This window comes from Gorilla gorilla, chromosome 7 (genome assembly GCF_029281585.2).
Source record: "Gorilla gorilla gorilla isolate KB3781 chromosome 7, NHGRI_mGorGor1-v2.1_pri, whole genome shotgun sequence".
Lineage (NCBI taxonomy): Eukaryota > Metazoa > Chordata > Mammalia > Primates > Hominidae > Gorilla > Gorilla gorilla.
The window spans coordinates 109,186,108-109,200,765 of NC_073231.2; positions in this window are offsets into that span (position 1 = coordinate 109,186,108).

The window sequence follows — 14,658 nt, forward strand, 5'->3', positions numbered from 1 at the left end:
TTTAAATTTCTCAGTTTCAATTTCTATTGCATGGTTCCTTGACTAGCACTGTCAGAGCTTATTAGAAATGCAGAATCTTGAGCCAGGTGCAGTGACATGCACCTGCAGTCCCAGCGACTGGGGAGGCTGAGGCAAGAGGATCACTTAAGCCCCGGAGTTTGCGGCTATAGTCTGCTATGATTGCAGCTGTGAATAGCCACTGCACTCCAGCCTGGGCAACATATCTATACCTTGTTTCTTAAAATAAAAAAATAAATAAATAAATGCAGATTCTTGGGCTCCTTCCCAGAACTATAAACTCAGAAGCCCTGGAGGTGGGGCCCAGCAATCCTGTTTCACAAGCCCTCTGGGGGATGCTCATGTACATGGAAGTTTAAGAACCTCTGCTGTCATACACCGGTCCCCCAACATTTCTCCAAGGTGAGCAGAAACACATTCCTGAGTCTTCTGAACACAAGTCCCCAAGAAGCCGTGGCTCCCACATGGGTTATGCACCTGTGTTAGGATTCTAGGGCTGTCAATAACAAAATACCTCAGACTGGGTGGCTTAAACAACAGAAATTTCTTTCCTACAGTTCTGGATGCTCAAACTCTGAGATGAAAGTGTCAGTAGGTTTGGTGTTACCTGAAGCCTCTCTCCTTGGCTTGCAGGCGACTGCCTTCTCCCTGGAGCATCACATGGTTTTTTCTCTGTGCAGGTGCATCTCTGGTGTTTCTCTGTGTGTCCAAAGTTCCTCTTCTTAGAAGAACACCAGTCATATTGGACTAGGCCCACCCTAGTGACCTCATTTTAACTGAATCATCGCTTTAAATGCCCCATCTCCAAATACAATCATGCTCTGAGGTTCTGGGGGTTAGAGCTTTAACATATCCACATTTGAGGAGACACAAGCCCATAACAGCGTCTAACTGTTAATAAAAAATTTTATTTACACTATTGGTGTGGGAGCATCCAAGAAAGCTGGTAGGCTCTAGAAACTGAGGCTTCAGAAACATCCTGCTCAGAAATTGCTCTCCTGTCTAGTCACAGAGTACTTATGTTTACTGTTTGACTTGTTAAAATGCAAATATTCCTAGGAAGCATTCACTGAAACACCAACTGCTTTCCCCATATAATCATGTTGCATTCTCTCCGGCTGAGATCAGGTCTAAGGAACTAGGAATTCAGGCCCGATGTAAGCTGTAAAGTACAACAAAGTCAGTAATCCATGATGGCAATTTGGAGATGGGTGGAGAGACACAGACGCTATGGAGGGGATCCCTGGGGGGAAGGTGGGTCTATTTGGGCTCATTGCTTAGATCACTGTGGAGCAGGAGAAAGGGAAGTGGTGAAGGGCAGTTGGCTTGGATTTTCTGAGTGTTTCTGCAGAAGGGTAAGGAGAGTGAGAGCAGGCACATAATGAATGGTTACAATCAGCATTCAGAAGGAGAGGTCAAGGGGAAAGTGAGTGTTACGTACAGTGATGGCCCCTACTATCATTGGCGGGGTCAGTTAATCACCCTGCTCCCAGATTCTAAAATGGATGGGAAGAAAATGTCAGTTTATTAATGGTAAAGCAGGCTTATACAGTGCAGCTTGGACAAAAGCCAGCCTCCTGAAGCACCTGCTGCTCCCAAACATTGCTGCAAACCCAGCCTCAATATGTCAGATAATTGGCCAAACCCACTGGAAGTGACAGTGACAGGAGCCCAATAAATAGGCCCAAATCTTCACCATCTGCTCTGCCACTTCATCACAGTCCTTCCCCAGGGACAGACTACTAGATTTCCTTTTTTGCTTCTCCATCTCCTTTCTCCACAAAAGATGCTTAAACCAGGCCCTGCATGTCTCCAAGCACCACAGTTCTAGGATAGAGTTGAACATTACATAACATGTGCATTTCCATACAAGACTAGACCCTGAAGCCCAAAGGTTTTTTGTTGTCATTGTTGTTGTTTTTGAGATGGAGTTTTGCTCTTGTTGCTCGGGCTGGAGTGCAATGGCATGATCTCAGCTCACTGCAACCTCTGCCTCCCAGGTTCAAGCAATTCTCCTGCCTCAGCCCCCAAAGTAGCTGGGATTACAGGCATGCGCCACCATGCCCGGCTAATTTTGTATTTTTAGTAGAGATGGGGTTTCTCCATGTTGGTCAGGCTGGTCTCGAACTCCTGACCTCACATGATCCACCTGCCTGGGCCTCCCAAAGTGCTGGGATTACAGGCATGAGCCACCATGCCTGGCCAAAGCCCAAAGGTTTTCACCACCCACTCTGAGCTCTCAAAACTCATTGCCATTGCATCTGTAAACACATTTACTAAACTTCCCTCATCCCAGAACTATAACATAATTTGCACATTGGTTTGTATCCATACTAAAATGCCACACTTCCGTATTCGGGTATCTGCCCTCTAGGATGAGGCATAAGAAATAAGTCAAGCTACTTAGCCTCAGTGTACCTTCCGGCCCTGTCTTCCTCAGCTACCCTGCTTGGCTTGGTGGTCATCTCTATGTTGATGAGTCCTCCACCAAGCTTCAGAACTGTCTTTCCGACTGCCTATAGGACAGCTTTCTCAGATGTTCCTCAGGCACCTTCAACCAAAAAGGTCCAAGATTGCATTTGTTTATTTATGCCCTGAAAATTGTTCCTTTTGCTATACTTTATATCCCAATTTATGATCACAATCCATGGATTGTCCCCTAAGCTAGAAATCCAGAGAGGGGAGAAGAATCACTGTGGTCTTCTCACTCTGGTTGCATTTCCTAGATTTTTCTCACCACCCAGCTCAGTTCCTTGTCATCTCTAACCTCTACTAGTGGGCCCCAATCTCTTTTCTCCCAAGAAACAAATACTCATGCATCATCACAGCAGATGTGTGCAGGGCACTCTATGGCCATCAACATGCAGCACTGATGAAACAGGCTTCAGATCGTGGGCAGTTTCCAGGCCCTGCAGGAATCAGAGACCATCCTCAGACTGATCAGACACAGCACTGTGGCTGAGAGCCACTGGCTTACATGACAGCAATAGCTTTCTAAATGATCTTCCTGGATACAACATGGATCCCTCAAGTCCTGCCTCTCCATGCAGCCAGACGTTTCTGCCTAAACAAACCTGACCAGGCCAGTCCTAGTTAATAACCACCCAAAACTTCCAACAGACTCCAGGACAAAACCAGTCACCTTCCCAGGGAACACAGAGCTCACCATGCACTGACCCCCGCTACCCCCTCCAGCCTCATTTCTGGACACTCTCCGCCTTGCACCATAAGCTCTGGCAACCCCAGCTGTACAGCTTCTTGAATGTGGTGGGGCTGTTCCCTGCCATTCCTCATACTGCCACCTTAACCAAATGCCCTTCCTTTCATTACTCTCCATGTTGATTCCCCCAAATCCCAGTATCTGCCCTTTGCCTGGCTAACTCCAACCTGCTATTTATAATGGCCAGGTATTACCTCCTACAGGAAGCCTTCCATGGCCTCTTCCTCTCTTCAATCTCCCCATCTCGGGCAACCTATACTCACTTTTACCATGGCACCAATCACCCCGTTCTGCACTCACCACATTAGAAATCTTTCTTTCTAAGCACAGAGCTCTTTGAGGACAGAGACCATGTCTTTTTCTTATCATCTTTCCTCAGTGCCTAGCACAGGAACCTAATGCATAGCAGGTGCTCCATAAATGTTAGCTGAGTGAATGAATGAATGACTTCCAGGAATAACGGAGAAACCTCATGTGACAGAGTTAACAGGGCACCATATATTAGAGGCAGTCCAAAGTGCAGGAGGTGATTTACATCGTTGCCAGGTAAGGCAGGGCTGGGGGTGGGGGGAGGGGTGTGGGATAGCCTCACAGTGAAATGTCCTGCAATAAAATTGAGAAAAGTGCCTAATCCCTGCTTTTTAAAGTATGGGGTCTGTCCCCCACAGCCTTGCCACTCTTAAACTGTCCGTGATTCAAGACTGTTTTGAGACTACGCATTCATTTTCAGTCCCTGAGACATGTACTACCTACCAAGCTCAGTTTCAGGGAGTTAAACATTGCCCTCTCATATCCTATTTCTAGAATATAATCTTTATCTTCCAAGATCAACCACAATTGCCATATGCAAACTACCCTCAAATAGGGGGCCTCACAGAGGTACCGCTGCACATTTAGACAGTACCTGTGTTCCTGCCTACTCACCACCAGGGCAACTGGACTATTATCACAACGCAAACATCAGCCCAAAAAGCTCGCTTCCACTCTTGGCACTTCCTGGAACGCAGCAGATCATCTCAGGAAGGTTACACCATCCCCTTGAGCACAACAGACCAAGGCTTTTCTCTCCCTTCTGTGACAGCCCTTCAGGTTTTTGCACCTTGCTTCCCTTAGCTAGGCTTCTCCATTTTTTCAACAATTCCTTCTTTTGAGATGGTTTCTAAACCCCTTCACAATCATGCTCACTTTACTTAGAAGCATTCCTGTGCTGTATTCACAAAATGTTGCTCTTAAACTGTGTTGTCTGGAGTAGAACCCAGTACTGGAGAGCTGTTCTTAAGCATGCACAACAGTTTACATCTGTCAGTGCACTTATTTATTATAGTGGTTATAATGCCACTAAGATTGCCTTGGTTTTCAGTAGCCATATCAGCCCAGCCTTGATAATTGTAAATATGGAGCAGTATAATGATAATTAAGCCAGGCCAGGCGCGATGGTACACACCTGTAATCTGAGCAGTTTGGGAGGCTAAGGCCAGGAGATCACCTGAGATCAGGAGTTTGAGACCAGCCTGGCTAACACGGTGAAACTCCATCTCTACTTAACAAATACAAAAAATTAGCTGGGCATGGTGGTGTGCGCCTGTAGTCCCAGCTATTCGGGAGGCTGAGGCATAAGAATCACTTGAACCAAGAGGCAGAGGTTGCAGTGAGCTGAGATCATGCTCCTGTACTCCAGCCTGGGCGACAGACTGAGACTCTGTCTCAAAAATAAAAAAAAAAGATAATTAGAGTAGAAATGCAGGATTTTGTCTTTGTCTATGTGCATGAATATGGGGTGGCAAGGCAGGGTGACTGGGAGGTAGCCCAGGAATGTTATATTCCAGCCATAAACTTGAAATGTTGTCAGACACTTAATATAGGGTTACCAAGATGCAGAGGTTCCTGGAGACATATTAAGCAGATGCTGAGGATATACCCCGGCTCTTAGAAGAATTCTACCTGAAAGAAAAGGTAGAAAGGAGTAAGGCAAGGGTGCAAATTTCCTGTGATACCCAAGGGAGCAATCACCTTAACAATTAAGGCCCATGCCAAGCACTCCAGTTATCTGACGAAGAAATTTTACCATGAAACCATGAAGGGGTAGAGCCCCACGTCATCCCTTCTTACCCCTAGCATGAGAGTCACATACAACTGGTGGTAGCATCTAACCTGGTGCATTTAAACCCCAAAAGAAAATTTGTATATAGCTGGGATTAGTAGATGTGTATATCTGTTTAATGGATACATGAGAATTTTTATTATCTCTCATTTTTCAATTTCCGGTGATTTTCTTCTGTATAAGAATTCATTGGTTTTCACTTAGCTAGTGAGTAATTCAATATCTGCATGCTTCCCCCTCCCCATTGTACCCTCATCTATTCAGCTGATATTTTTCTTGCTTTGGAGCATGCAGCTAGAGCATTATATTGCTATCTCTTCTAGCTTTGTGTCATCTATAAATTCTGAGGCATGCTTTTCTATACAGTCCATAAATTAAGGGATCAACAGTGTCCACAAAAATAGGAATCATTGGCCAGTTGCCATGGCTCTTGCCTGTAATCTCAGCACTTTGGGAGACTGAGGCGGGCAGATCACTTGAGCCCAGGAGCTCAAGACCAGCCTAGGCAACATGGTGAAACCCCATCTCTACCAAAAAAAAAATTACAGAATTTAACCAGCATGGTGGTATGTGCCTGTGGTCCCAGGTACTTGGGTGGCTGACGTGGGAGGATTGCTTGAGCCCAGGTGGAGAAGGTTGCAGTGAGTCGTGATTGCACCTCTGCACTCCAGCCTGGGCAACAGAGTGAGACCCTATCTCAAAAAAAAAAAAAAAAGTAGGAATCATTAACTAGCCAAGAGTTAGAAGGAAAAGGTGACAGGAGGATGTTTCTGATAACTCTGATAATACTACCATAGCATCTGATAATATTGCCAATGGATTATTTTCAAATCACAGTAAAGAACATGGGAAGGGAGTTTGCCTAGACTTAATTTTAATTTTCTACACAGTGGTTAGCAAGTCTTCACAACCAGTAATCTCTTTGCCATATTGACAATGAATTATTCCATTATCTCTTGTTTTGTTCTTTGAATAGTTACCAATTTCTTGTTTCGTATGTGTATTAGTCCATTCTCACACTGCTATAAATACCTGAAACTGGGTAATTGATAAAGAAAAAAAGGCTTAATTGGCTCACGGTTCCACAGACTGTACAGGAAGTATGTATGGCTGGGGAGGCCTGAAGAAACTTCCAATCATGGTGGAAGGGGAAGCAGGCATGTCCTACATGGCCGGAGCAGGAGGAAGAGAGTAAAGAAGGAAAAGCTACACACTTGTATTAAACAACCAGATCTCTTGAGAACTCACTCACTATCACCAGAACAGCAACAGGACAATCCGACCCCATGATCCAATCACCTCCCACCAGGACCCTCCTCCAGAATTCGGGGCTACAATTCAACATGAGGTTTGGGAGGGGGCACAAATCCAAACCATATCGGTATCCAAACCTCTTAATCTTTCTCTCTCCTGTCACCCATCAATTGCATTTTTTCACTTTTTAGCATTATCTATCGGATAGTTTAGGGAAAGGTAAAACTATATTCAGCTTGCTTTGCCATTTACTAAAATCCCTGTGAAGTGAGGGAGGAGATTAAAATTATTGGCTTATTTGAATTTCCACTACAATAACATGACTTTATACCAACAATGCAATCGCATCTCTAACAGAGGAGCTAGAGAAGAAAAACGAGAAATCATAGTGCAGCTGATGGAGCTGGAGATTTGTGGAGGGAGACTGGAGAACTGGACATATTTTTTAAACCTAAGTGTTTTGAGATGCCGTTTCAAAACTCCTGCTTACTTTGGCTTCCTTTTATCAAAAACAGGTGGTTCTTTGTACTTTGAAAGAGACACACAGGCTGCAAAGAGTCATCTGAACTGCTGAGAAATGTCTTTAATCTTGGCCATTTTCAAACACAGATCTCCACAGTGAACAATTTTCTGAGGAATTCTTACAAAGCAGAGTCTGTTCAGAGGATGCTGATTAAAAAAACCTTTGTACACAGAGCATAATGAAGAGGGGAAGAAAGTGCATGGCTTTGTGTAACTTAATAAAAAGGGAGAAAATTTGACCAGAAATGAAAGACTACCCACGTTGAAAGCATATAGTATGCTATGATTCAGAATAAATGAAATAGAATTCTTCCGGGTCTAAGAAACCAGCACTTCCCCCCAGGCACTGCAGAGAGTGTTAGCTTCCAGTTGTATAAATATGCAGAAATAAAAAAGGATGCATGTAGAATGTACTTATCATAATGGCAGGCCAGGGACTTTCAGTTATCTTGCACCAGTAATTTAGGGTCTATGATTTTCCAACAACTTGTATTCTCTTAGAACAACAAAAATTCCAATCACTCATAAACTGGTAAGGATGGTGTATATTTAATGTCTATCAGTACAGAGTGTGGGTAGGTTGACCATTTAATACCAATCCAAACAGCCTTGTAATCTAGGTGTTTAGGAATGTGGGTGAAGATGCCACACTGTTGGATTTTATGGCTATTTGTGCGCATGTGAACATGAGCCAGTGAAGGGAGAAATTCAGTAATCTCCTTCTGGGACGGATTGGTGCTGTTTGCCTTCAGATCCATTCTTTGAGCTTCCCTGGCTCTGCTCCAGCCTCTGCAGGCTATTTCCCAGGCTCCTGTTTCATAGGCCTTCAGTTGGGCATAGCCAATCAAAGATTGGATGATAGAAATAGGAGAGAAGCCAAAATATTCCTCATCTGCCTTCTCTGCCACAGGTGGCTTTTCTGGCAGTGGCTTCATCTTTTTCACAAGCCCAACATGATTCCAACTTTGACTGGACACCATAAGTCTCTCCATCTTAGGGGTGGTAGCAGTTTACAAGCTACTGCCAATTTGGGATGGAGGTGCCTAACTGCGCTCTGTTTAGCTTGTAGTCTGTGTGGATGATCCATTTCTCACATTAAATTAACTCTTCCAAAATAATCAGAGTTGTTTCTGTTTCCTAGATGGACCCTGAATGATAAAGCTGATGTATAGGTTAGGTGTTTTCCACTGAATCATGACTTCCTTTAATCTAGATGGAATCCCCTAATTATCTAACTAAAGTAACAATAGCTAATATGTCTTGAGCACTTTTTTTGTTTTTTTTTTTTTTTTTGAGATGGAGTCTTGCTCTGTCGCCCAGGCTGGAGTGTGGTAGTGTGATCTCGGCTCACTGCAAACTCCACCTCCTGGGTTCAAGCAATTAACCTGCCTCAGCCTCCTGAGTAGCTGGGATTACAGGTGTGTGTCACCACACCCGGCTAATTTTTGTATTTTTAGTAGAGACAGGGTTTTGCCTTGTTGGCCAGGCTGGTCTTGAACTCCTGACCTCGTGATCCACCCACCTCGGCCTCCCAAAGTGCTGGGATTACAGGCGTGAGTCACCGTACCTGGTCTCCCAGTTGGTCTTCACATAATAATTGTATGAAGAAGGTACTAACACTATCCTCATTTGAGGAATTTGAAATTCAATTAGATTTTAGGTAACTTGTCCAAGATCATGCTCATTAAGTAGCTGAGTCAGAATTCAACCATCGTTTGTATAACCAAGGTCCAGTGTTCTCACTTTTAATCACTGTATTATGTTGCCTTTGAACATATTGCATTTATAAAAAATGTAGCTAGGCTGGTTATGGTGGCTCATACCTGTTGGGAGGCCAAGGCAGGAGAATCACTTAAGGCCAGGAGTTTGAGACCAGCCTGGGCAACATAGCCAGACCTTGTCTCTATAAAAACAAAAAATAAAAATTAGCCAGGTGTGGTGGTGTGTACCTGTCATCCTAGCTACTTGGGAGGCTGAGGTGGGATAGGATTGCTAGAGTCCAGGAGTTTGAGGCTGCAGTAAGCTATGATCATACACTGCACTCCAGCTTGGGCAACAGAGAAAGACCTTGTCTCAAAAAATAAAAAAAGTGGATAAAAGTCAAGTATCTTACAATTAAAACACTCGTGTTACAGGAAATAAAAGAACTTATGGAATCATATTACTGAAAAGTACCAGCTCACTTCAAGGCAAGGTCCAAACAATGTTTTGGGTCTTTATGTCTTTCTTTCTCTCTATCTCTTGGAAGAGCTCTCTCCAGTGGCAGACAAAACAGCAACTGGCAGCCCAAACTCATACTCTGCCAGCTTAGGAAGGCCAGCAGAAAGAGCCAGCATTTGCTGCAAATGGCTTTAAAAATAAAAAATCCTAGGGAAAGCCCTGATTAGTCTGGTTAAGATCATCTGCTCATCTCTGAACCAATTACTGTGGCTAAGTGAATGGGGCCCTGCAATTGTTGGGGCCTGGATAACACGCCCCATCTCAGTGGTGGTGGGTCAAAGCCCTACTTGACCTACAGAGAATGAGAATGGGTTCCTTACTCTAAAGAAGAATTCTGTCACCAGAAGAAATCAAAGTGGTTTTAAAAACACAAAGGCAAAGGCTGTTCAACAGAGGAGAGTTCACATCCCTTCTGGACCACAGAAATATAATGAATTCCCTAGATATTTCCCACTCTTGGTAAACAATGTTTCAAACATATTTTCCTCATTTTGCACATGTTCTTTAGTTTTTATATTGTCATGCCCTGGGTTATTTTCTATTGTTTTCAACTCTAAGCCCTCCCTCTATACCCTGCTCCGAAATGCTAGGTCTGGAGGCTAAAAACTACATCTCCCAGATGTTCTTACCAGCTGGCTTCCTGTTACGGTGTAATGATTGGACAACTGGAGGCACTAGAAAGACATAGCAAGGCACAAGGAGAGAAAAAGTAACTCACTTCTTGTTACAGATTCCTGCTAGCTCCACACTGACAGCAAAGCCTAGTCCAGCTTCTCTCACCACTTCAGTGCCAGCTGTGCTTTGCCCCCATTGATGGTTCAATCCCCGTGCACTTGGTGCTCCAGGGAGAAGTCTAAGAACTGAGCCGGAGTATGGGTGGAACTTCTTCTAAGTTCAAGCTTCTAGGACCTCCTCACAGACACTTCCTCCCTTTTGTTTTTCCAGCCCTGCAACTGGTAGCCGCTTCCATCAGTACCTATCTGGCTTACCTCAGCATCCTGGTTTTCCAACAGCTGGGTAATCAATTTCCTGCATCTACTGTGGTTGAAATATCTAGCATGGTTTATGTTACTCTGACTAAACAGGTTCTTCTTATCTTCATTCCAGTGACTGTCCCATTGATGCTAAAAAAATGGCACTTGCAGCCCATTTATATCTCTATTTCAGCTATACAAAGTTTATGAGCTCTTATAACTAATATCGCCACTTTTTAATTGTTTTCTTTTTATAAAATAGGAACATACAAAATAGTGGAACAATTGCACAAATACTGTTATACAAGGATAGACATGGTGTTGGAACTAAACTTTTGACTGGCAGGCAGTAATCACATGATACTTTGAAATGTTTATCATTAGCCGATACATGAAAGATACACTTGGTACAAGGATGACTGAAAAATATGTGACCACCTAACATTTTAAAAGTTGAGAATTGCTTGTATTTGCTTTCCTGCAAAGGAAATATAAAAACTTCAGTGGCCACCTACGGCCACTAGTGTAATTAGAACGTTTTTATTAACCATCTTGATCTTCTTGAGCAAGCCTGATACAATTTTGTGCTTTAAGGAGACAAGTGATGAAAATCAAAAACTTCTAACCATAGCTAATCACCTCATACAGTAGGCAGAGTTCTAAGACGACCCCCAAAATTCCTGTCTTCTTGTAGACAAGTCCTGTATAATCCCCTCCCTTGGGTGTGAATGAACCTATGACTATGATATATGTCACTGTCATGATTATATTATATTATACAGCAGAAAGATTTTACAGGTATAATTAAGGTCCCCAATCAGTTGACTTTAACTTAAAAGGGATATTATCCTTGGTGGGACTGACTTAATTGTGTGAGCCCTTAAAAGGGACTACATCCTTCCTGAAGTCAGAGATTTAAGACATGAGGTAGAGCTCCTTTAAAGAGGGCCGCATGGCAGGAATCTGAGACCAATTTCTGGTACCTGAGAATGATCCCTAACCCACAGAGAGCAAGAAAATGGGAACATCAGTCATACAGCCATAAGGAAATAAATCCTTCCAACATCCTAAAGAAGCTTGGAGGGGATATTTTTTTTTCTTCCCCCAGCCGAGCTTCCAGATGAGGATGCACCTGGTGGACACCCTGACTTCAGCCTAGGATAATACTGAGCAGAGGACTTAGCTAGCCATGCTGAACTCCTGACTCACAAAAATGGTGAGATAGTAAATTTGTGTTATGTTAAGCCACTACATTTGAGGCAACTTGTTACATGTAATAGAAATGTAATATAATAAATAGGAGGGTGGGAATTCCCATTGCAATAGCAGCAAAATATATAATAGCCACAATAAGAAAAGGGCACAGTGGCTCATACCTGTAATCTCAGCACTTTAGGAGGCCGAGGTGGGCAGATCACTTTAGCTCAGGAGTTTGAGACCAGCCTGTGCAACACAATGAGACCACACCTCTACAAAAAAATACAAGCCAAGCATGGTAGTGTCTGCCTGTAGTACCACCTATTCAGGAGGCTGAGGTGGGAGGACTGCCTGAGCTCGGGAGGCAGAGGTTGCAGTGAGCCATGATCATGCCACTGCATTCCAGCCTGGGCAACAGAGTAAGACTTTGCCTCAAAAAAAAAAAAAAAAAAAAAAAGAAAGAAAGAAAGAAAGGCATAAGAAGCTAAATTTTAAAAATTATAAATCTTCACTGATCAATAAAAGGGAATTTAGAAAAATGGGGAGACATATTACATCCCTATGAGGAAAGATTAAGTGTTTTCAGTACATCAATATTTAAAGAATTTTTATGTGCTATAAAAATGCATTAATAGCCCAATAGAAAAAAAAGTTAAGGACTTGGAAGAGAAATGTTGGAAGACTTGGAAATAGCCAACAAACTTGGAAATGATCAATAAATATGGTCAATTTTAAAGTGGCAAACATTTCAAATACAGTAATATTTAAAGTTGAGGGTATAAGAGATATGTGCCCTCATCACTGCAATGGGTGTATCAAGTGGTGTAATTTTTATAAAATGTAATTTTATACTGCATATCAAGAGTCTTTGAAAAGTTCATCCTCTTTGATTTAGTAATTTCACTCCTAGTATTCTATCCATAGGATATAATGATATGTGTGCTAAATGATTTTGTAGAATGATATTCAATGCAGTGTTTTTATAAGTTGAAAATAACCTATGATAGCAAAATTTCCAGCATCTATTCCACTTCAAATGATTGAACTAAGTCAAACTACACTCATTCCCCTGGATAATGATTGGTTAGGAAACTGACGTGTGGTCCAGTCATGGCGGAAGACATGACCAAGTTCTGTAACGACTTTGGAGGAGATTCCTTGCCTTTAACAATGACACAGAGAGGAAACTGTAGCTCATCTTTTCTGGATATTTCTGTGCCTGAATGTGGTGTCTGAGACCATCTGATTATCAGGAGTGGAGAAAGCCAGAGGGTAAAACTGACCCACTGAAGATGACAGAACAGAATGATGGAAAGACCTGGGCATTCTCTTGCCTCAGGGGCTTTGCATTGGAATACCCACTGCCTGGAATGGTCTTCTCATAGATACCTGCACAGCCTACTTACTTCCCTACCTTCAAGCCTTTGCTCAATGCCACCTACTTATGAGACTAAGCCTGACCACTCTATGCAAAATTACAATTGGCTTCCTCTATACTGCCACTAAACTTTTAGTTCCTCTTCCATCTTCTATTGTATTCCATAGAATTTATCACCGAACATACTTACATAATGCATTTATTATATCTATTGTTTACTGCCTGTCATGACAAACTAACTTGTAAGCCCTTTGAGGGCTGGGATGTTTATTATTATTATTATTTATTGATAAATCCCTGTAGCCTTGAACAGGGCTGAGAACATAGTGGGACTTTGATAAACATTTGTTCAATGAATGAATGAATGAATCCAGCAGTAGTGATGGATTCAAGGTTCAAAACTTGGATCTACTGACTTCAAATTTCACAACTGCCCCCCTTGATGGTGTGCTGCTTTCAAACAGAAGAAAGACTATTAAGGGCACAAGTGAATGGACTTGCTATCCATAGTTTTAGAAAGCAAAACCAGGGCATATGGATCAAAACTACATGGAGCTTCTTAAGGGAACAGCTTCTTCGGCTAATCCCCACCCACATTCTCCAGAGTGCAGCTCGCTGCTAACTCTGGTTTTACCATTCCCTTGGGGCCCTTTCACTTTAATCCCTTTTTGTCCTTATGACAGCTGAGTTCAAAGGCACTTTTTTGCCTTTGTTTCTTGTTTTTGTTTTTTAGAGACAGGGTCTCATTCTGTCACCCAGGCTGGAGGGCAGTGGTGTGATCATAGCTCACTGCAGCCTCCAACTCCTAGATTCAAGCAATCCTCCTGCCTCAGTCTCCCAAGTAGCTAGGCGTATCGGCACACAATACCATGACCAGCTAATCTTTTTATTTTTTGTAGAGATGGGCAGTTCACTATGTTGCCCAGGCCGGTCTCGAACTCCTGACCTCAAATGATCCTCCTAGCTCAGCCTCCCAAAGTGCTGGGATTACAGGCATAGGCCACCATGTCTGGTCTTCTTTGCCTTTAAGCCTTTCAACACAATTCTTTCCTCAATCTCCAGTAGTTACACTGTGGAAGACTACAATATTCAAAAGGAATATTATTAAATACTGTACATGAGGTTCTCCAACCTTAGTACAACCCTGCTTTGACGCTTTGACCTTTGGAAAGTTCTTTGAGCTCTCTGAGTTGCCTTTAATTTTGTGCATCAATTGTAAAATAAATGGATTGAATTAGATTATCTCTAAAACTCTTGTGAACTCTCGAAACCTATGATTCTACTCTACCAAAGAATTAGAACTTGCATCACATGACTAAGTAATGATAAACTATACCCAACAGTCTTAATTAACCCATTCATTTCCCTTTCCAATTCCTTTCAATAGAGATTTTTTTTTTTTTGGTTGGGAATGGGCATTATATGCGCATGAAAAATACTACTTGAAGCTACTTCTAATTATTAACTACTTAAGTATTTAAATTTAAAAACCAAGTTTTTCTTAAGTTTTTAAGCTCAACATGGAAGATTCAGCTTCAACTTACTCATTTATTTAAAAGATTCAATTTACCTAAAATTTAGCTATATTTAAAAACTGAGTTAAATTATTTTACACATTTTAAACGGCACTTACAAATTTAATATATCTAATTTTCTCAAATGCCAAATGCCCATCAGGGCAAACTTTAAAATGTAATGAGAAAGCCTGGCACGATGGTGCTGTAGTTAGTCCAGCTACTCTGGAGGGTAAGGTGGGAGGATTGTTGACCAGGAA